The following is a 24,174-nucleotide window of genomic DNA, read 5'->3' on the forward strand; positions in this document are numbered from 1 at the left end:
TGGAGTCAGCCCCTTAGGGGGTCTTCCTGCAGGTACAGAGATTGTCCCCTGCTGGTGGTCATATCACCATACCGATATTAGGAAATGTATACAGGATTACAATTCGCTACCCGCTGTTCCTTGTCCTAAGTGGGCATGGCTCCAATTTTATCTAACACCCCTTGTGTAGTGCACACCTTACCAATGACTCCTCCAGCATTGTCCACAGTTCGTGACCTAGAATGGAGCAGAGTTTGTCTCAGGGCCAATGAGCAAAAGAGGAAGACCTACTGCACATGGTGGACTTTATGGTACAGTAAGCTGATTAATGGGGCCTATGATCATGTGCGCACTTATGGGTGGGCAGAGTCCAACCTTTTTTTTAAATTTTTTATTTTTCACACTATAATCCATACTGACCAAAATACATACAGATACTTTTCTCTTGAATATATAGTGTCATTTTCTCCCCTTTTTCCCCCTCCCTTCCCTCCCTCCCTCTCCCCCCTTCCCATTTATTCAAAGTTCAATCTATAAGATACATTAAACCCATTAAACAATGTCATCACTGAATAAAAATAAACAAATTTTTGCCTTTTACTTTAAAATACTGAGTCAGTTCATTTCGTTGTCTTCTCCTTCTGTCATTTTAGGTGGTGGAGGTCCGTGGTAGGATTTCTCTGTTGTATTTCATGTATGGTTCTGATATTTGTTCAAATATTGTGATGTTATTCCTTAAATTATATGTTATTTTTTCTAATGGAATACATTTATTTATTTCTATGTACCATTGTTGTATTCTCAAGTTGTCTTCTAATTTCCAGGTTGACATAATACATTTTTTTTGCTACAGCTAAAGCTAAGGCTATCATAATAAATAATTTTTGTGCTCCATCCAAATCGAGTCCAAATTCTTTATTTCTTATATTACTTAGAAGGAAGATCTCTGGGTTTTTTGGTATGTTGCTTTTTTTGATTTTATTTAATATCTGGTTGAGATCTTCCCAAAATTTTTTCACTTTCTCACATGTCCAAATTGCATGTATTGCTGTTCCTGTTTCCTTTTTACAGCGAAAACATCTGTCTGATACTGTTGTGTCCCATTTATTTAACTTTTGGGGTGTGATGTATAGCCTGTGTAACCAATTATATTGTATCATGCGTAACCTCGTGTTTATTGTATTTCTCATAGTTCCGGAGCATAGCTTTTCCCATGTTTCATTCTTTATCTTTATGTTTAGATTTTGTTCCCATTTTTGTTTAGGTTTACAGTTTGTTTCCTCATTCTCCTTTTCTTGCAGTTTGATGTACATGTTTGTTATAAATTTTTAAATGATCATTGTGTCTGTAATTACATATTCAAAATTGCTTCCTTCTGGTAACCTCAGACCGTTTCCCAATTTGTCCTTCAAGTAGGTTTTCAGTTGGTGGTATGTAAACCTTGTATCGTGAGTTATATTATATTTGTCCTTCATTTGTTCAAAAGATAATAATTTATTTTGTTAGGTCTGCTTTGTTCATGAATGAGTGAGACAAACACCAGACTGAGTCGAAATCAGGGTTCTTTGTTCTTTATTACCGGATTGTAACACTTGCAACTAACAATGTTAGTCGGAGAATGCATTCTGCCGTTATCAGCAAAATGGTGATTTTTTTATACCCTTGGATACGTGCTTAGAACATCATCATATCATTACTTGTCCAATGACTAAAACTGTTGCTATCCTTTCCCTGCTAGCTTCCTGCCTCTCAATCCATCAATGTCTCTCTTATCTTGTAAGTACAAGGATGCATTCACATCTTGTTACAGCCCTGCACAGGGTAACTCCTTACACATTCCCATCTCATGATGTTTTACCTTACAATTTCCTGAAAAATAATTTTCTATTCTTTTGATCCCTTTTCTCTCCCATTCTCTGAAGGAAAGGTTATTTATTGTGAAAGGGATTAGTTGATTTTGTGTCAATATTAATTTTGATAGTTGATAATTTATTTTATTCCTTTCTACGTGAATCTTCTTCCAAATGTTGAGTAAATGGTGCAATACTGGTGAATTCCTACGTTGCACCAATTTTTCATCCCACTTATATAGTATATGTTCAGGTATCTTCTCCCCTATTTTATCTAGCTCTAATCTGGTCCAAACTGGTTTTTCCCTTGTTTGATAAAAATCTGATAGGTATCTTAATTGTGCTGCTCTATAATAATTCTTAAAGTTTGGTAGTTGTAAGCCTCCTTGTTTGTACCATTCTGTTAATTTATCTAGTACTATCCTCAGTTTCCCCCCTTTCCATAAGAATTTCCTTATTATTTTCTTTAGCTCCTTGAAGAATTTCTCTGTTAGGTGAATTGGTAATGATTGAAATAGGTATTGTATCCTTGGGAAGATGTTGATTTTAATACAGTTTATCCTTCCTATCAGTGTTAGTGGTAAGTCTTTCCAGTGCTCTAAGTCGTCTTGTAATTTTTTCATTAAATGCTGATAATTTAGTTTATATAGATGGCCCAGATTATTATTTAGTTGTATACCTAGGTATCGAATTGCTTGTGTTTGCCATCTAAATGGTGATTCTTTCTTAAACTTTGTGAAATTCACATTATTCATTGACTTTGCTTCACTTTTATTTGCACTGATCTTGTACCCAGATACTTCTCCATATTCCTTCAATTTCTTATATAATTCTTTTATTGATATTTCTGGTTCTGTTAAGTATATTATAACGTCATCTGCAAATAGACTGATTTTATATTCCTTCTCTTTTATTTTTATCCCTCGTATTTTATTTTCTGTTCTTATCAGTTCTGCTAGTGGTTCTATAGCTAACACGAACAGTGAGGGAGATAGTGGACATCCCTGCCTTGTTGATCTGCTTAATTTAAATTGGTTTGATATATATCCATTTACTGTCCCTTTCGCCAATGGTCCCTTATATAATGTTTTAATCCAATTAATATATTTCTCTGGTAGGTTGAATTTTTGTAGTACTTTGAATAAATAATTCCATTCTACTCTGTCAAATGCTTTCTCTGTGTCTAAAGCAACTGCTACTGTTGGAGTTTTGTTTCCTTGTACTGCATGGATTAAGTTAATGAATTTACAGATATTGTCTGTGGTTCGTCTTTTTTTAATAAATCCAGTTTGGTCTAGTTTTACTATTTTTGGTACACAGTCAGCCAGTCTGTTTGCTAATAGTTTAGCTATTATCTTATAATCTGTGTTAAGTAGAGATATTGGTCTATATGATGCTGGTGTTAGTGGATCTTTCCCCGTCTTTGGTATTACTGTAATTATTGCTGTTTTGCATGAATCTGGTATGTTTTGCGTTTTTTTCAATCTGGTTCATTACTTCCAGGAGAGGAGGAATTAATAAGTCTTTAAATGTTTTATAGAATTCTATTGGGAGTCCATCCTCTCCCGGTGTTTTATTGCTTGGTAGTTTTTTTAATATCTCCTGTATTTCTTCTGTTTCAAATGGTTTTATTAATTTATTTTGCTCCTCTGTTTGTAATTTTGGTAGTCAATTTTAGTTAGAAATTCATCTATTTTGTCTTCTTTCCCTTCGTTTTCAGTTTGATATAGTTATTCATAGAATTCCCGAAAATTTTCGTTGATCTCCGTTGGGTTATATGTAATTTGTTTGTCCTTTTTCCTTGATGCCAATACCGTTCTTTTAGTTTGTTCTGTCTTAAGCTGCCACGCTTGTATTTTGTGCATTTTTTCTCCTATCTCATAATATTTCTGTTTTGTCTTCATTATGTTCTTCTCCACCTTATATGTTTGTAGTGTTTCATATTTTATTTTTTTGTCTGTCGATTCTCTTCTTTTAGTTGTATCTTTCTTTATTGCTAATTCTTTTTCTGTATTTATTTCCCTTTCCAACTCTTCTATTTCTCGATTGTAGTCCTTCTTCATCTTAGTTACATAACTTATTATCTGTCCTCTGATGAATGCTTTCATTGCGTCTCATAGTATAAATTTATTTTTCACTGATTCTGTATTTATTTCAAAGTACATTTTAATTTGTCGCTCAATGAATTCTCTAAAATCCTGTCTTTTAAGTAGCCTGGAGTTTAATCTCCATTTATACATTCTTGGTGGGATGTCCTCCAGCTCTATTGCCAATAACAGGGATGAGTGATCCGATAACAATCTAGCTTTATATTCCATTTTCTTAACTCTTCCTTCAATGTGGGCTGATAACAGGAATAGGTCTATCCTTGAGTATGTTTTAAGTCTACCCGAATAATATGAATATTCCTTTTCCTTTGGGTGTTGTTTCCTCCATATATCCAAAAGTTGCATTTCCTGCATCGATTTAATTATAAATTTGGTTACTTTGTTCTTTCTGTTCGTCTTTTTTCCAGTTTTATCCATGTTTGAGTCCAAATTAAGGTTAAAATCCCCTCCTATTAGTATATTCCCTTGCGTATCTGTGATCTTCAAAAAGATATCTTGCATAAATTTTTGATCTTCTTCATTAGGTGCATATACATTGAGTAAATTCCAAAATTCTGAATATATCTGACATCTTATCATTACATACCTCCCTGCTGGATCTATTATTTCCTCTTCTATTTTGATTGGTACATTTTTATTGATTAATATATCTACTCCTCTGGCTTTTGAATTATATGATGCTGCTGTTACATGTCCTATCCAATCTCTCTTTAATTTCTTGTGTTCCACTTCAGTTAGATGTGTTTCTTGCACGAATGCTATATCAATTTTTTCTTGCTTCAGTAAATTTAACAGCTTCTTCCTTTTGATTTGGTTATGTATTCCGTTAATATTTAAAGTCATATAGTTCAACATGGCCATTTCATACTTTGTTTATCTTTCCTTTCCATTTCCTCATCACCATCTTCCCTTCTTATCCATTTCTGCTTTCTTTTTTTGAACACATTATAAGATAACATTTCTAAAACATAAAATATTTCCACTATTCCCATATCTAAAATTCCTTTAACCCCAATAGTCCCTCCCCTCTCTGAGTTGCCCTTTGTCCCTTGTCAGGCAACCACATCTCCCCTCTTCATTTGGATTTGCGAACCCGCTCACAAGCGTCAACTGATTTCGCAGTGACTGTTATTTTTCCCCACCCAGCCCCCCAGAAAAGATTTTAATCTTCATATATAACAAAGCTCACTCTCTTAATTCCCTCCTTACTTCCTTTCTTCCCTTTCTTTCTCTTCTTAGTTCTTACTTATACTTTCTTCTTCTTCTTTTATATATATTTTGTTGTCATTTTTGTTCTTGTTATATCTCTTCATCTCTCTGTCTGTTTTGTAGGTGTTCTGCAAATTTTTGTGCTTTTTCCGGATCAGAGAACAGTTTGCTTTGCTGCCCCGGGATAACTATTTTAAGCACCGCTGGATATTTTAACATAAATTTATAACCTTTTTTCCATAGGGTCGTTTTTGCTGCGTTAAACTCCTTCCTCTTCTTCAGGAGTTCAAAACTTACGTCTGGATAGAAAAATATTTTTTGACCTTTGTATTCCAGTGGTTTTTTCTCTTCTCTTATTTTTTTCATTGCCTTCTCCAATATATTTTCTCTTGTCGTATATCTTAGGAATTTTACTAGAATGGATCTTGGTTTTTGTTGTGGTTGTGGTTTAAGGGCTAATGTTCTGTGTGCCCTTTCTATTTCCATTCCTTCCTGTAATTCTGGCCTTCCTAGGACTCTGGGGATCAATTTTTTTATAAATTCTTTCATATTTTTGCCTTCTTCATCTTCCTTAAGGCCCACTATCTTTATATTGTTTCTCCTATTATAGTTTTCCATTATATCTATCTTCTGAGCTAACAGCTCCTGTGTTTCTTTAACTTTTTTATCAGATTCTTCTAATTTCTTTTTTAAGTCATCTACTTCCATTTCTATGGCTGTTTCTAGCTCTTCCACCTTGTCAACTCTTTTTCCTATTTCTGTCATGACCATCTCTCATCTATTCACTTTTTCTTCTGTACTTTTTATTCTTCTTTTTATTTCACTGAATTCTTGTGTCAGCCTTTCTTTTAATGTTTCCATATCTTCTTTAAATTTTTTTATCCATGTACTGTCCCTTCCCTTCATCTTCCATTTCTCTGTGTAGAGTTTGATGTTCTCCCTCCTCTTCTTCTGAGTCCACTCCAGGATCTGTGTCCTTTACATCTGTCTCTTCTGATTTTGTTGTTGGGTTGTTTCTTTTATTTTGTTGGGTATTTTTGATTTTATTATTTTTATTAAAGGTGTCTTGGTGTTGGTCGTCTTCCTCTGGGTTGGTCATCTGCTGTTTCTCTAATTTCCTGTTTTTATTCTCTTCCTTCTTGTTCCCGTTATTTTCTATGTTTTCCTGTTGAGAGACTTGCTGTTGTGTTATACTTGTGTGTTTCAGCTGTGGAGATTTACTCCTCAGCTGGTCCCCCCTCCCGTCAATGTTGTTTTTGTCTTGTGCATCACGCATGCATGAAGATTTGCGCATGCGTGGTTGCGCACTTTTGTTTGGCTCCGTGAGCCATCTTTGTAGTTCTGTGTTCGGGGTTTCCACTGACCTCAGGGAGCGGGCTTCTCTCTCCATGGCGGGCCTCCTCATACAGGTAAGGCCTTCACTTTTCTCTTCCGACGTCTTTCCTTCTTCTTTTCTTCCCGTTGTTTTTGGTCTTTCTTTCTTTGCTGCCATTTTCTCCACACTTTTATTTTTAATTTGTTATGATTTCTGTGTTTGTGGCTTTGCTTTTTCTTTACTTTTTAAAAACTTTTTTGGAGAGGGCTGATATTTTCTTACCGGTCACTACTCCATCACATGACTTCCTAGCAGAGTCCAACCTTGATGCAATTTCTGACTAGGTTCCAGACAGAGAACTCAGGTGCTCCTCCACAATCCGCATTCCCACCAGGTTCCAGATGGAGAGGCCACATGATCCCCCAGAATCCACACTACAGACGGCCACTGGGAGATACAGTATGGGCAGCATGGTTGGTATAGCGGTTAGCGCAATGCCTTTACTGCGCCAGCGATCAGGACCGGAGTTTAAATCCTGCGCTCTGTCATGAGTTTTTATGTTCTCCCCATGTCTGTGTGGGTTTTTCCCGGGGCCTCCGGTTTCCTTCCACCATTTGAAATGTACTGGCGGTGTAGGTTAATGGGGTGTAAACTGGATGGCACAGACCTGTGAGCTGAAATGGCCTGCTACCGTGCTGTATGTCTAAATTAAAATGAAAATACCTGCTATTTCATCAGACAGAGCTAAACCTGTTGGTGCATTTTTATGCTCATCTATTGTAACTCAGCGGGTCACACAGCATCCACAGAAAGTAAAGGGTAACCGACATGTTGGGGTTGGGCCCTTCATTGGCCATAAACAAAAATGGGCAGGTGGCTGAATAAGAAGGTAGGGAGAGGTTGGGGGGGAAGGATAGGAGGGAAGAAGGGCTAGGAGGCTAACAGGTAAGAGGCTATTGGTGTTTAGACATGGGAGGGTAGAAGAGAAAAAAAAAGCTGATGTGGTAGGGGGAGAGGGCAGCTCTCTGATAGGAGAGGGTGGGGAGCTGGAGGACAGAAGGAAAGGGAAAGTTGAAGAGGTTTAATGGTAGAGGTTGATGTTAATGATGCCTGGTTGGAGAAGAGCTCGGACAGAATCAAAGGTTTGTTCCTCCAGTTTGTGGGTAGCCTCGGTTTGGCAGATCATGAGGACCTGGACAGACATTGCCAGTGTAGGAATTGTAATGGTTGACCACTGGGAAGACCTTGCCGGTGCAGCGGACAGAGTGAAGGGGTTCAACGGAACTGCCTTCAGTCTGCAGCAGTGACAGGCAATGAGAAGCCCAGAGTCATTTCTGCAGATTGAACACAGGTGTTCTCAAAGTGATGGCTCAATCTGTATTTGGTTCCTCCAATATAGCAGAGAGCACTTGCTTAACACAAAGGGCCATGCACTGGATTGGAGGAAGTGCGGGAGAATCACTGCTTGAGTTAGAAAGACTGCTTTGGATCCCTGGATGGTGTTAAGAGAACAGGTGAAAGGACAAATGTTGCATCTCCAACAGTTGCAAGGGACAAGCAGAAAGAAGATTGGGAGGGGAGTGTCTGGTGATAATGGAAATGAAGGTGGCGATCATGAAGGGAAAAATGTCTTGTGAGTCATATTTCCATATGTTTCTGGCACAAGATGAACACCTAATGGCATAATTTATTTTGCAGCATTGTCTCTTGGTGTTACTAAGTGAAATTCAATGATGCCTTTCAAAAACGTGTCTGTCATTACTGATAAATCAGCCCATGTTGCACAACATTGTTTTACTGAGAGACATCCATACGCTCAGTTCCAATGTCAAGTGCAGGATATGCTGGAAGCTGCCTCTTCTTTCCATGAAAGAACTTCAGTAAAGCCCCTGGTACCTGGCACCTGTGGGGATTAGTAGATGCTGGATAAGCAAATTTTCCGGTTGCTTGAGATTTGGTGTTGGGTGATTGGTGAAACTAACCTCTGGGGGGTGCCAATTTTAAACCTTAGTATTTTTTACCTATTTATTTTCTGCAATTTTTGTTTTTGCAAGTTGCTTGAGGCTACTGGTTGCTTGAATTCCAGATAACTGGGATTTTATTGAATAACTACTGAAATGAAGATGTATCTCCATGACCTCATTTGCAAACTCTTGAACCTGTCTGGATAGTTTTGCCAGTTGAGATTAAGGGCAAGATGAAGGCCACTGTTGCATTCAAGTTTTCAACCTCAGAATTGTTTCAGGTGACTGCATTTGATATTTCCCACATTTCATTGCTTTCAGCTCTTCTGGGGTCATTGTTGTCTCATACCCCACGAGAAATGCTTTTGCCTTCTTTTCCTTTCTAAGAGGCAAATTTGGGATTTGAATTCACCTGTCTCACCAACTTTCCCAAAGTTCATGTCAGGATAAAAGTAAATCATGAAAGTCTGTAGACACTGTGGTTGAAGTTAAAAACATATTTCACTGGAGAAGCTCTGAAGGCCAAACAGGGTCCTTTATAGATCAAAGATAAAGATGCATAATTGACATTTCGAGCTTGAGCCCTTCATCGAGGTATGGAAAAATGTCAGCAGGCGTCCAAACAAAAGAGTGGGGGGGGGGGTAGGGGGTGCTCAAAAAGGCAGGAGGGAGGAGACAGCAGCAAGCAAGGGAAGGAGGGATGGCTAGGTGAATAGAGAGGAAAAGGAGTGGAGAGCTGACGGAGGAAGGGAAAGGAAGGGGGAGGGGGAAAAGGAGAACAGGTTAGCAGAAACTAGTCTTCTTGTACCTGTTCTACTCTTCACTGTCTTCTCTTCTTTTGTTGTCCCCTTTCCCATCCATTGACATCCCACTCCTCTTTGGTTCCATCCACCTCCACCCCCATTTCACCATTATGCTCCCTCTCCTCCTCAGCCCTCCCCTCTTTGGTTCCATATGATCTCTGTACCACCACTCTCACCTTCTCTGCTTGTCAGATTCCTTTGCCAGCAGCCTTTGCTTTCGAATCACCCACTGTAGAGCTCGTCGAAAGAATCAAAGACTTGTTGATCCAAACCAAGGCTTTTATTAGCAAAAGACAGGAGCTCTTTACAGGTGGCCGACCAATCCGGAATGATCCGACCTGGCTAGGGACACAACCCTTTAAGGCCCAGACAGTATGCGTGGCTTAGCTCTCAGCCAATCGCTGTAAGCACAGTCTAGATACTGTAACTATATACACTTTATACATTGGTGATAGATCTGTACTATCACACCCACACCCACCATCCTCCACCTGACAGCTTTGCTTTTCTTGCCTCCCTTGGCCTGGCATCTGGTGGCCCACTCCCTCTGTCCATCATGTTTTCCCTCTGCCTGGTTCACAATCCCACGTGGAGTCCCTATCCCATCCCTGCCACCCTCTCTTCTTCACCCCGGCTTCTCGGCTGCAGTTCTATAGTCCTGATGAAGGATTTTGGCTCGAGATGTTGACTGATGCTGCTTGACCTGCTCAGTTCCTCCGGCAGAGGAACTGTGTCACTTTAAATTCACGCTGTTTCAAATTCATGTCACGCCACATCAAATTCGCGTCACGTAAAGTTCGCTTTGTGTCAGATTTGAGTTGCATTAAATTCGCATCGTATCAAAGTCACATCACATCAAATTTGCATCGTGTCAAGTTCATGGTGCTTTTCTAGTTGTCTGGATTGATAGGAACTGAGGGTGTAACGAGCAGAGTGTTCAGGGATGCAACTGCACAAGCTGCTGGCATGACACTATTTGATTAATGTAGCTGAAACTGAACTCTGCTGTAAGTCTTTCTAATGGGTGCTGTAGTGCCAACTGCCTCATAACAAGCAGGTTCCTTGATTCTGATGTGCACATTGAAGTAAATTGCTTTTGAGAATAGCTGAAAGGATGATTAGTCTTCAACTCAGATGTATTCTGCACATCAGACTGGATCACATGCACATTGAACGATTGCAAGGTGGTGCTATATAGATTAAACAATTGGAACACAGAGTGTATGAGGTTCAATGAGCACAAAATAATAGGAGCTCATACCTCGACAAAGGGCTCAGGCCCATAATGTTGGTTATATATCTTCATCTACTACGGATGAGCTCTCTATGGGCACTGAGTTCCTCTAGGATTTTGGTGTTTTTACTACAATCACCGCATCTTCAGACTTTCATGTTTCGTGTTTCGTGTGTGAACTATGGCATGAGATTTTCCAGATTTATAATCTTTTTCTGTAGGATGTGGCACATAAAATGTAAAAGGCATTTTTTAAAATAAATTGACCTTCCCAAATGATACTTGATCCTTTGGCAATGTATGTAAGAAAATCCAATGTTCTTCTTACACCAACCTTGCATTAGATTTTCAAACAGAAAAGGTGGGACATATTCACGAAATGCATTGTTCCAGACATTATGGATCTAGAAAAGTATCTGAGAAACATCCAAAAGTAAGTTTTGAACAGATGAAATTGTAGTGGCATCGCATTCACTAATTTTGTACCCTTTGCTCTGTGGGCTAGCAATTTGGAGGGCAAGATTTCCAAAGCAAGCACTCTTTATCTGGTATCCAGCTAACCCAAGTGATATCATTAATAGTGCACCAACTTAATTTACCGTAAAATTTTCAACTTCTGCGTTCTGAATCAAAGTCCTCTTGCAGAGAAAACAGATTTTAATTGTCTTGAAGGTTCAAACTGAGTGTTTTTGAACATGTCGGGCTCTTCTACCAACTTTGTGAAATTAACGCAAGCAGACACCCCACAGGGGGCTTCAGCAGATCGGCGCTCAGAGTTCACTGCCAAAAATGTCAGGAGAAATCCTTCAATATTAGTTCGATATTCATCAGATCAAAAGTTAGTTAGAAAACTTTAGAACAACATCTGATGTAAGAGGTAACACTTGTGCAGGATATTCAAATCGTGTCAAGTTTCTTGTACAAGTACAACCCGACAAAACAGTGTTCTCCAGTCCTTGGTGCAAAAAACATGCAGACACACACCCAGACATAGCACGTATACAGACAAATAATACATAGGCAAGACAAGTATTATATGTATAAAAATAAATAGTTAAATAAGATTCTTGCATGTTTAGTGTGCACCGTTCCTTTCGTTGTTCACCTTCTCACTGTCCATGGGAAGAAACATTTCTCAGCCTGGTGGAGCTGGCTCTGATACTTCTGTATCTCTTCCCTAATGGGAGCAGCTGAAAGATGCTGTGGGCAGGGTGGAAGGGGACTTCAATGTTATTGCACATCCTCTTCAGACAACAATCCCAGTAATCATGTTGAAGGGGGAGGGGGAGGGATATTCCAGTCATTCTCTCTACAGTGAGGTGACTATCAAGACATGGGTGTCCTTCACAAATGATTACACTTTTTGATTCAATGCAGTGCAGCCAAATGCCAAATGCCCTGGCATTATTGTTAGAGATATTCATGGAATCTCCTGCTGTGTTTACACTTTAACTCTCTATTCCTGATCACATCTGAGAGGCCAGCCCTGTGGAGCCTTGACCTGATCTGTTGCACATAATATCGATCTGTTGTCAGTTAGTTTGTCAATTAGACACCATTGTAATACAAGAGTAGATTTGCCAGTTTGGGATATAAGATATAGGAAAAGAAGTAGACAATTTGGCCCATTGACTCTGCTCCACCATTCCATCATGAGCTGATCCATTCTCTCATTCAACCCCACTCCACTGTCTTCTCCTCATAACTTTTGATAGCCTGACTGTTCCTGATAGTAAATCACAAAATACTGTAGACACCGTGGTTGAAGTAAAAGCACAAAATGTTGGAGAAGCTCAGCAGGTCAACCAGTGTCCTTAATGTAGTAAAAGTAAAGATACACAATGAGCCCGTCATCAAAAAAAGAACTAGTCAGATACCTATCAATCTCTGCCTTAAGACTCCCAACCACCTGGTCTCCTCAGCCATCCATGGCATCAAATTCCAGAGTTCTCCATATAACCATATAACCGTTTACGGAGTGGAAACAGGCCATGTTGGCCTTTTGAGTCCGCACCGGTTCACTAGAATCCACCATATAACAAAATCACTGCACATACCATGAACGTTGTTTAAAACCGCCCCAACCCAAACAGCTGACATTGAAGCCACCAGCAGGATGAAACAGCCACCAATGCCAATGAAAGGAATCATCTCCATCTGCTTGCAGCACAGATATGACTTGACTTCCACTGGCTGCTGCTCCACAAAATTTGGAACTGACTAGAATGCTTTGAAGATGCAAAAGCCTTCAGAGAATGATGTACAGGCATTGAACGATTTTCCACGCCGTTTCCCCAAGCACTGGTAGATTCTTATTCTTAGACCAAGGTGATGGATCAGAGGACATAAATCAGCAAAGAAATGTGTGAATGTGGACAATCGGCAGGGGGCCACAACTGTCCAAGGTCAACAGAGGTCAGTTTTCTTTCCTCAACTTTTTCTCTGATACCTTGGGGAATTAGTAGAGACACCTTCACTGAAATATGTCACCTAGTTAAACATAACTCTAAGATCTGAGCAGAGCGAGAAGTGTATTGCTGATAGTTATCATGAGGCTTTGTGTGTCGGGAATTTTCCAGGGAAGATCTGGAGTTATTTTCAAAATCTCACACCTTCTGTTGGTCAGGATGTCACTCAGGGTCACTCTTCAAAGAGAGCTAAGATTATTTTACGTTCTCTTGGGCCATTTCAAAGGGAAGAGAAAGCACATAGCTTTATGAGCATTATCCCCTTTTCCATTGGCACCCCAGTTAATTGGTTGTGCAGTGTCCCGTGATAGGAATCCCTTCATGCCGTTTCCACTAGGCCACCCTTAACTGTGACATTAATTGCTTTTCCACTGAACACAACTACTCCCCAGGGATCGGAGTGTTCCACCTTCAACTGGAACTAGATGATGTTCTGCTGTCCCTTTTCCACTGGTTTTGTCAGTAAACATTGGGGAGATATGAGTAGGAATACAGGCAGTTAATCCCTGGGGTGAAATGATGTCATTTGATGTTCGGACAGTATTCCTTTTCCACTGGACCCCTCCCCAGTAAATTCCCAGTTAATTCCTGGGGCAGGGTGCCAGTGGAAAAAGGGGCTATTGATAGTTTTCCTCATGGCACCAATGACTGCATACACATCACTCTGCAGACTCTGTCTCAGACTGAAGCTGTACCCCATGACCAAAAGTGTTGAAGAGATCCCACTTCCATAGCATCTGTCTCCCACCCTGTTCTCACGATAGTGGTTTTCTTCGCTTTGCACTCTCAGTCTTGATGATTTCCTGGCTGAAGATTTTTTTAAATGGGTGCCCTTCAATCCTGAAGTTGTGCCCTCTTGACCTTGACTCACCTACCATGTGAAGCAACTTTGCCACATCTACTCTGTCCATGCCTTTCAACATTCAATGAGGTCCTCCCTCATTTTTATGAACTCCAAAGAGTACAGTTCAAGAGCCGTCAAACGTTCCTCACATGCTATTTCTTTCAGCAATCATTCTTATAAATCTTCCCTGAACTCTCTCCAATGCCAGCACATCTCTTTTAAATAAGGTGCCTAAAATTGTACCCCACACTCTAAGTGTGGCCTCACCTTCTAGGACCTCATCATCACATCCCTGCTCTTATATCTATTCCTCTAGATATTATTCACCTTCTATACCACCAACTCCTCCAGGAGTTAGCCTTCAGGGTATCCTGTACTCTCAATTTTGAATTTTTTACCCATCCTTCTACCAAAATTCATGGCCGCATACTTTCCGACATTGATTTTATTTCTCACTTTTTTTGCCCATTCTCTCTACAGCACCTCTGCTTCCTCCAGACTACCTGCCCCTCCACCTCTCTTTTTTTTAATCATCTGCCAACATAGCCACAAAGCCATTTATCCCGCAATCCTAATAATTGACATCCAATGTGAAAAGAAGGGGTTCCAATACTTTGTGGTACATCACTGGTCACCGGTGGCCAACCAGAATAAGATCCCTTTATTCCCACTCTCTGTTTCCTGTTGATCTTTCCTGAAATTCCATGGGCTCTCATTTTGTGAAGCAACCTCATGCTTGAGTTTCTCTGGAGTTTCTGACACCATGACCTTGCACATGTTATGAACAGAAGTTTATCCCCTGGCTTGCTGGAAGTGATATATTGGCCCATACATTTACACATCATGGCAGAATAAAATCACAGCAACTCTTCTCTTCTTTGGCTTGGCTTCACGGACTAAGATTTATAGAGGGGATAAAAGTCCACGTCAGCTGCAGGCTCGTTGGTGGCTGACAAGTCCGATGTGGGACAGGCAGACACGGTTGCAGCGGCTGCAGGGGAAAAATGGTTGGTTGGGGTTGGGTGTTGGGTTTTTCCTCCTTTGCCTTTTGTCAGTGAGGTGGGCTCTGCGGTCTTCTTCAAAGGAGGTTGCTGCCCGCCAAACTGTGAGGCGCCAAGATGCACGGTTTGAGGCGATATCAGCCCACTGGCGGTGGTCAATGTGGCAGGCACCAAGAGATTCCTTTAGGCAGTCCTTGTACCTTTTCTTTGGTGCACCTCTGTCACGGTGGCCAGTGGAGAGCTCGCCATATAACACGATCTTGGGAAGGCGATGGTCCTCCATTCTGGAGACGTGACCCACCCAGCGCAGCTGGATCTTCAGCAGCGTGGACTCGATGCTGTCGACCTCTGCCATCTCGAGTACTTCGACGTTAGGGATGAAAGCGCTCCAATGGATGTTGAGGATGGAGCGGAGACAACGCTGGTGGAAGCGTTCTAGGAGCCGTAGGTGATGCCGGTAGAGGACCCATGATTCGGAGCCGAACAGGAGTGTGGGTATGACAATGGCTCTGTATACGCTTATCTTTGTGAGGTTTTTCAGTTGGTTGTTTTTCCAGACTCTTTTGTGCAGTCTTCCAAAGGCGCTATTTGCCTTGGCGAGTCTGTTGTCTATCTCATTGTCGATCCTTGCTTCTGATGAAATGGTGCAGCCGAGATAGGTAAACTGGTTGACCGTTTTGAGTTTTGTGTGCCCGATGGAGATGTGGGGGGGCTGGTAGTCATGGTGGGGAGCTGGCTGATGGAGGACCTCAGTTTTCTTCAGGCTGACTTCCAGGCCAAACACTTTGGCAGTTTCCGCAAAGCAGGACGTCAAGCGCTGAAGAGCTGGCTCTGAATGGGCAACTAAAGCGGCATCGTCTGCAAAGAGTCGTTCACGGACAAGTTTCTCTTGTGTTTTGGTGTGAGCTTGCAGGCGCCTCAGATTGAAGAGACTGCTATCCGTGCGGTACCGGATGTAAACAGCGTCTTCATTGTTGGGGTCTTTCATGGCTTGGTTCAGCATCACGCTGAAGAAGATTGAAAAGAGGGTTGGTGCGAGAACACAGCCTTGCTTCACGCCATTGTTAATGGAGAAGGGTTCAGAGAGCTCATTGCGGTATCTGACCCGACCTTGTTGATTTTCGTGCAGTTGGATAATCATGTTGAGGAACTTTGGGGGACATCCGATGCGCTCTAGTATTTGCCAAAGCCCTTTCCTGCTCACGGTGTCGAAGGCTTTGGTGAGGTCAACAAAGGTGATGTAGAGTCCTTTGTTTTGTTCTCTGCACTTTTCTTGGAGCTGTCTGAGGGCAAAGACCATGTCAGTAGTTCCTCTGTTTGCGCGAAAGCCGCACTGTGATTCTGGGAGAATATTCTCGGCGACACTAGGTATTATTCTATTAAGTAGAATCCTAGCGAAAATTTTGCCTGCAATGGAGAGCAGCGTGATTCCCCTGTAGTTTGAGCAGTCTGATTTCTCACCTTTGTTTTTGTACAGGGTGATGATGGTGGCATCACGAATGTCCTGAGGTAGTTTTCCTTGGTCCCAACAAAGCTTGAAAAACTCATGCAGTTTGGCATGCAGAGTTTTGCCGCCAGCCTTCCAGACCTCTGGGGGGATTCCATCCATACCTGCTGCTTTGCCACTTTTCACTTGTTCGATTGCCTTATATGTCTCATCCTGGGTGAGGGCCTCATCCAGCTCTAGCCTTAGGGGCTGTTGAGGGAGCTGGAGCAGGGCGGAATCTTGGACTGAGCGGTTGGCACTGAAAAGAGATTGGAAGTGTTCTGACCATCGGTTGAGGATGGAGATCTTGTCGCTGAGGAGGACTTTGCCGTCTGAGCTGCGCAGCGGGCTTTGGACTTGGGGTGAGGGGCCGTACACAGCCTTTAGAGCCTGCAATCCACTGAAGAGGTACTGGGCTTCTCCTCCAGGAAAAACAAGGACTGGTTTGACGAAAACAGCCAGGAAATCCAGGAGCTGCTGGCAAAGAAGCGAGCTGCCCACCAGGCTCACCTTACAAAGCCGTCCTGTCCAGAGAAGAAACAAGCCTTCTGTCGCGCATGCAGCCATCTTCAGCGCAAACTCCGGGAGATCCAGCTCAGCGCGGACATTGGCGACTTCAGGGGTTTCTACGAGGCTCAACTCTTCTACAACATCACTAAATCACATTTTTGAGTTTTCAGCTGTGTCAAAATCTATCCCCTTTAGTACAATGAGGCACAATATGATGGAGATGTGGTGAAATGCCATTCTTCCACCCACACCTCCTCCCTAATCACCATTCAGGGCCCCAAACTGTCCTTCCAAATGAAGCAACACTTAACTGGTGAATCTTCAGGGGTCACCTATTGCATCCAGTGTTCCTGTTAAGTTCTCCTCAACATCAGCGAGACTGGACACAGACTGGGAGATTGCTTCACCTTCTCTCTGTCTGTCGCAATGGTGGGGATCTCCCAGTGGCCACCCATTTCAATTCCCCACCCCACTGACCATGGTCTCATGCACTGCCATACTGAGACCACACGCAAATTGGAGGAACAATGACTGACATTCTGTTAGCATTCTCCAACTGGATGGCATTAACATCAACTTCTCCGGTTTCTTTTAGCCCCCCCACCCCCATTCTCTCTCTTTCCCTATTATTGTTTCTCCTTTCCTCTCTCTCTGTCTCTGTCTCTCTCCCTTCCCTTATTCCTTTGCCTCCAGCTCTGTATTCACACAGGCCCTCCCTCCTGCAATCAATTCTCACTTTTCCTCTCCTACCTTCCTATCCATGTCTAATTGCAGTAGGTCCAAAAATCCTGATGCCAGAAATCTGGACAACCCGAGAATCCAGACTTTTCCAAAACTCTCAAACTTAAAAAATTTGGTGGGGTTTAGTGTCCATGTTGTGCCTAAGTGCCACAGCTACCCAGCAGCAACAGGCGACCATGTTTAATATAGGTGATCTTATCACAAAGAAATTCATTTGTATATTGTATTTTTCTTTTACAATAATCATCTTAAACATAATTTCAAGCACTACATGCTCTTTTTTTGTAGTGAAATAAATTGTTTCCATTTTTGTCATGTTAAAACTGTTTGTTTTGATAAATGAAGCACGCTGCATTCGTTAATGAATAAACTATCAATATTTACTTGTTCATCTCTTTTTTATTCCTTATTAAATTTGAATTTAAGAAGTACTGCCTGAGAATCTAGAAAATCCAGACCAACCCAATCCCGGAGCAGTCCAGATTTTAGCGCTTCTCCTATATCACCTTTTGCCTGTTGGCCTGTGTTCCTCCCTCTGCCCTTTTCCCCATCCTCCTTCAGCCTAACTATTCAGACGCTGGCCTACATTTTGTTCATACTTTGAATGAGGGTCAGGCCCAAAATGTTGGTTATATATTTTTACCTCCAACAAATGGTGTGAGACCTGCAGATTTTCGTGTTTAACTCCACGATGGAGCTTCTATTAGCTGGAATGATCTGCCATTATCAGATGGACCTAGATATGAGTAGATTAAGACGGATAGGATGAAATTCAATGACAGAGAGAAAAAAAGGTGCATTCATCCCTCCCCACCAGTCACCCCCCCAACCCCCACACCTTCCCCTGTAACAAAAAAAAGACAGAGAAAAAAAAACAGACACGATTGCTGTATGTAACCTGCTTCTTGCTTGGCTCCATTGGCTGGGGCTTTGAGTTACAACAGTCTAGAAGTCTGGTGGCAGCTCTATAAAACTTTGCTTAGTCTATACTTGGATGTTGTGCACAGTTCTGTTCATGCCATTCCAAGGATGTGGAGGGTTTGGAAAGGATACAGAAGAGATTTACCAGGATGTTCTTTAGGGAGAGATTGAAGAAACATATTTTCTCTGGAGTGACATTCACACAGTCTCCCCCCCCCCCCCCCCCCCACCCCTGGCAGAAGAAGGGTTAAAATCAAAAGAACAGTTGCTAGGAAAGACTGAAGCAAGCAATACATGGATACCATGTTTGGCCTTGAGATACTCGAACAACTAAAATACACCAGTATCCAGCAAGCAATCGAAATATAATGAGGTGTTTTATGAATATGTCAGCCTATCAGGTTGTTTACGAATTCTGGTGCTTCGTCTCACAACAGGTGGCTCCTTGGGAACTGGTACAGGTCCTGGGTCAGTACAGTAGTGTGGGAAGGACTGACTTCTGGACCCATTCCAGAATCACCAGCCTGAGGCAATGGAGCCTCAGCATGGCCATCTGAAAGCTTACTAGGGGTCACAGGCTGGGAGGGTGGGGGGGTGAGTCCAACCTCTCAGGCTCACTCTGAGTAGGGGTGGTAATTTCTTAAGGGGGGCCATTCTTTCTGGGTCGGGGTGGATTTCACTCTTGCGGACAATGTAGTCCAGAATGGGTAGCTCTGTCACATTGAACACACATTTGCCCTTGTTAAATGTAAGGTTGAGTTCTTTAGCTGTTGTTAAAAATTTCTTTAAGTTGTTGTCGTGCTCAGCCTGTGTTTTCCCACAGATGGTGACGTTATCCAGATAGGGAAACGTACCCTGATAGACATGATAGAATTTTATAAAATTACGAATGGCACAGATAGGGTAGACAGAATCTATCCCTTGGTGAAAAAGTGAGTGGAAGAACATTTTTTTTTAACATGAGCCTGGGACAGACCCCCCAGAGATGGTGATGGAAGCACATGAGATAGTAATAAGGCTTTGAGATTGACGGATGAATATGCAGGTAGTGGAGGGATATGGATCAAGAGTAGGCTGAAGAGCATTGGTTAGTGCAGGCATCATGGGCCAATTGGCCTGCCTTTAAATAAAAAAAAATATACAGCACGGTAACAGGCCAATTTGGCCCTATGAGTCTGTGCCGCCCAAATTACGCCCCGTTTTTTTTTGAAGGGTGGGAGGAAACCAAAGCTCTTGGAGCAAATCCGGACAGCGCGGGATTCGAACCCCGGTCCTGATCGCTGGCCCTATAAAGGCATTGCGTTAATCACTATGCCAACCCTGCTGCCTTTTCCTATGTTACACTGTGTTCTACATTCCATGCCATGGTCAGGAGAGTTTATCCACTTTGTTGATTTACTGATCTTCTTCTTATCATGTCTGATAATTGTGTCAAACAGGAATTGACCACCATGATCTGTCACAGGTCAACTAAGCACATCTTGATGATGGATGAAAAGATCCCAACCAAAGTACATTCGACTTTCAATGGTCCTTCCTTGTACTGGTAAGTTGGAGGAATATCCCTTCACAGCTGAGGGAAAACACTGTTCAAAAGGAGGGTTTCCAAATTAGGTTTGTCATGATCCATAAGATTTCATTTTGTTTCCAATCAAAGAGGGCTCCGAGTCCACTCCAACATGACTATAGTGCTACCACATCTGGTTCTGGTGCCAGCAGGATGTGGTGTAGCCAGGGACCCAAATGGAGGATGCTGAGAGGAATTTGGCACATTAACTGATGAGTTGATCCTTAGATCCTGAATGCGCCGGGTCATTGATTTCCATCAGGTCATAACAAGGTCGCCTTTGTTCAGGTTGGCCTTCTTAGTTCCAGATCTGGTGCCCTGATTGATTCTGTGTTTACTCTTTAGTTCCGTTGTGAGGAAATAAACACAATCTGCTGGACGGTCTCATCAAGTTGAACAACATCAGGAGGGTGTGGCAAGATGGCGTAGAGGACAGACGTGCAGTCCTAATCCTCCCCAGTCAGTTTTTTTAAAGTATCCGTGTTTAAACTTTAATTTAGGCATATAAATGCTTTAATTTTGATTTTTAAGTATATCAGTTGTCTATAATGGTGACTAATATTAAAATCCCTAAGGTTCAACTACAGAAAAAACTACTTTGTAAAAGTGCTTAAGAACTGAGGCCTACCTGTCCCGCTGGAACCACGGAGCTGCTGTCGGAAGCCTCCAAGCCACAGAGAACTCCAGCCAGGTTGAATATTACACCGGCCGGCGCTGCAAGATGGTGCCGGCTTGTTGAAGAAATCAACTGACCGCGCATTCGTGAAGTCGGGCGCATGGCTGATCCGATGGAGCAAGGAACCCTTGGGCCCGCGCAGCCATCGGGGGAGTCAGGGATGCACAGGAAGGAGCTGGAGACTGCCCCTGCGCAGCCCCTCGCTCTGCCAGGCATGCGTGGTGCTTCTAGGGTCCGGGATCTGTTAGAACACATGTGGGCTGCGGGGAGGCCCGAGCAGTGGTGCCCCGATTAGGTCGGGGTGCCGTCGTCGGGTGTCCAAACCCGCAGCCACATGGGGTAAGTCTTGACAATGAGGGAACAAGAAAAGGACTTACCCTACACAGCTAGTTCGCAGGAACATCTGAAGGAGGAATTTGAAGAAGCTGGGTCTCAAGATGTGGCACTGGAACCCATGGATTGGAGAATTCAGAAGGGAGAAACATTAAAAAAAAATGATTCATTGGAAAATCAAAGCCAGAGAAATAATGTAAAAATTGTGGGCTTTCCGGAAGATATGGAAGGTGCGGATCCGATAAAATTTTTTAAGGATTGGTTCCCTGAGATGTTTTAGGTAAAGAGTTCTTTCTGGGTGGTTTGGTACTGGAAAGGGCATATAGAGCATTGAGGAGGAAACCGTTACCGGGCCAACCATCACGAGCAGTGTTAATTTGGTGCCTGAATTATCAGGATAGAGAAATGATTTTACGGTTGGCTGTACAGAAGGCGAGACAAAGTCAAGCTCCAATGATAATTCAGAATAATAGAGGTTTTTTTTATATGCTGATTTGAGTCAAGAAATGATCAGACGTCGACGTGAGTTTAATTCGCCAAGGATGTGCTGTGGTGGAAAGGATATAAGTTTGCTTTTTGATATACCCTGCAGTGTTGAAGGTTTTTTATGGCAATTATCAGTCTCAATTTTTTGAGAATGTTCATGATACATTGGTTTTTGCTAATTCGTTACCGGATTTATGTGGTCAGGGAAGAATTTCACTGTCGTCACCTAAAAGAAGGGCCAATGGACATGAAAATGGACAGAATGGAAAGAACGGGAAGAATGGGAAAGATGGGAAGAAGGAGGCTTTGACACACAGTCCTAGTGATGTTGAGGATTCTAATCAATCTTTGGGACTGGAGTCCCAGGGCTGAATATATTAATGATGTTGAATTACATTATTATATATATTGTATTTCTGGCTGGGGGGAGGTTGAAAGTCATCTGCCACTGGTGGGGTGTTCCACACCCAGATTTTTAGGGAATTACTACCTTTGGGTGTTTTTTTTTCTTTTTTGGAGGGAATTAATTGTATTCCTTTTCATATTAACTTTTTTTTATAACATTAGGGGAGGGAGAGTAGATTTTTGTTTATTAACAGGAGAGCATTTTTTAAAATTACGTGCTTATATTGATAGTTTATTAAAATGTCTAGTTTGAAATTTGCAACTTTTAATGTTCAGGGATTAAATAATCCAATTAAGTGAAAGAGAGTTTTTAGCTTATATTAAGAAAATGAAAATTGATATTGCTTTTTTACAAGAAACACATTTGACTGAAAAAGAACATTTGAAATTGAAAAGAGATTGTGTTGGTCATGTTTTTTTTTCTTCATTTAACTCTAAGGCAAAAGGTGTAGTGATTTTAGTTCATAAGAATTTATCTTTTGAGTTACAGACTGTAGAGAGGAATGCTGGGAGGGTTTTAAAAGTGGACTGTAAAATTTTTAATGAACTCTGGACTTTACTCAATATCTATGTAGATGATTAATGTTTTATTTCAGATGCTTTTTTGTTATTAAGTCAAGCTAATGAAAATATTTTAGTTGGGGGAAATTTTAATTGTGTTTTGGATCCATTATTGGATAAATCCCCAAAATGTATCAGAAAATCAAAGATGGCGATACAAATTGGGGCTTTAATTAAAGACTTAAATTTGATAGATATTTGTAGAAGGATTAATCCTACAGAGAAAGAATTTTCTTTTTATTCTTCTAGGCATGATTTCTTTTCTAGAATAGATTTTTAAAAATATTTGGCACATTTACGGGGAAAGATATTGCAGGCAGATTATAAAAGTAGAGTAATATCTGATCATTCTTTATTATTTTTTTCTTATTAAAGTTCAGAGGTGTTACATTAATCTTATAGATGGAGGTTTAACACAATGTTGTTGAAAAAACCTGAGTTTGTTGCTTTTGTTAAGAAACAGATTGATTTTTTCTTAACGGAAAATGTTAATTCTGTTCAAAGTAGATTTGTAGTATGGGATGTGTTAAAGGCTTATTTAAGAGGACAAATAATTAGTTACACTACTAAAGTTAAGAAAGGATATATGGCTGAAAGTATTAAATTAGAAAAGCAGATTGATGAATTGGAGAAGGAATTTCAGAAGGAAGTAACAGAAGATCAGAAGATAGCTTTGACTAGATTGAAATTGCGATATAATACATTACAGACTTACCGATTTGAATGTTTACTTAATCAAATTAAACAACAATATTATGAGTGGGGTGAGAAGGTGCATAAAGTACTTGCATGGCAATTAAAGAAGGAGCAGACTTCAAGGGTTATTAATGCTGTTAAAAAGAATTCAACAGTTACCTATAAACCTCAGGAAATCAATGAACAGTTTTATTCATTTTATAAAAAATTATATACTTCTGAGGGGAAACAGGATAATGGATCTATTGATTATTTTTTATCTACATTAAGGTTACCAGCATTAGATGAAGAGGATATTATAGATTTGGACGCTCCATTCACAGATCTAGAAATTAAGACCGCTATGATGGAAATGCCTAATGGTAAGTCACCAGGAGATGATGGGTTTTTGGTGGAATTTTATAAAGTTTTTTTATGAAGATTTATCTTTGGTGTTTGGGGAGATATTACAACAAGTGACTGAACATTATGAGTTACCAAAATCTTGTTCTAGTGCTTTAATTACTGTAATTCCAAAGAAAGATAGAGATCCATTAAAGGTGTCTTCATATAGACCCATTTCTTTATTGAATGTGGACTATAAAATATTTGCTAAATTGTTAGCAAATCGGTTTGCTAAATATTTACCTAAATTAATACATATAAATCAAACAGGTTTTATTAAAAATAGACATGCTTCAGATAATATTCTTTGACTAATTAGTTTTACCAATGCATACCGACGGCAGCCCCACCATCCAATGGTAGTTGCACTTGATGCATAAAAAAGCTTTTGATAGGGTCGAATGGAATATTTTATTTAAGATCTTGGAAAAGTTTAAATTTGGCCATTTTTTTATTGGCTGGGTTAAAGCTTTATAAACAAACCCGACTGCTAGGGTGGTGACAAATGGACAGATTTCATCGTCATTTAAATGATCACGTTCTACTCGACAGGGTTGTCCATTGTCACCAGCCCTATTTGCATTGGTCATTGAACCATTAGTACGGCAAAATGAGCAGATACAAGGGATGGGA

The sequence above is a fragment of the Narcine bancroftii genome, chromosome 2 (assembly GCF_036971445.1).
Source record: "Narcine bancroftii isolate sNarBan1 chromosome 2, sNarBan1.hap1, whole genome shotgun sequence".
Taxonomy (NCBI): domain Eukaryota; kingdom Metazoa; phylum Chordata; class Chondrichthyes; order Torpediniformes; family Narcinidae; genus Narcine; species Narcine bancroftii.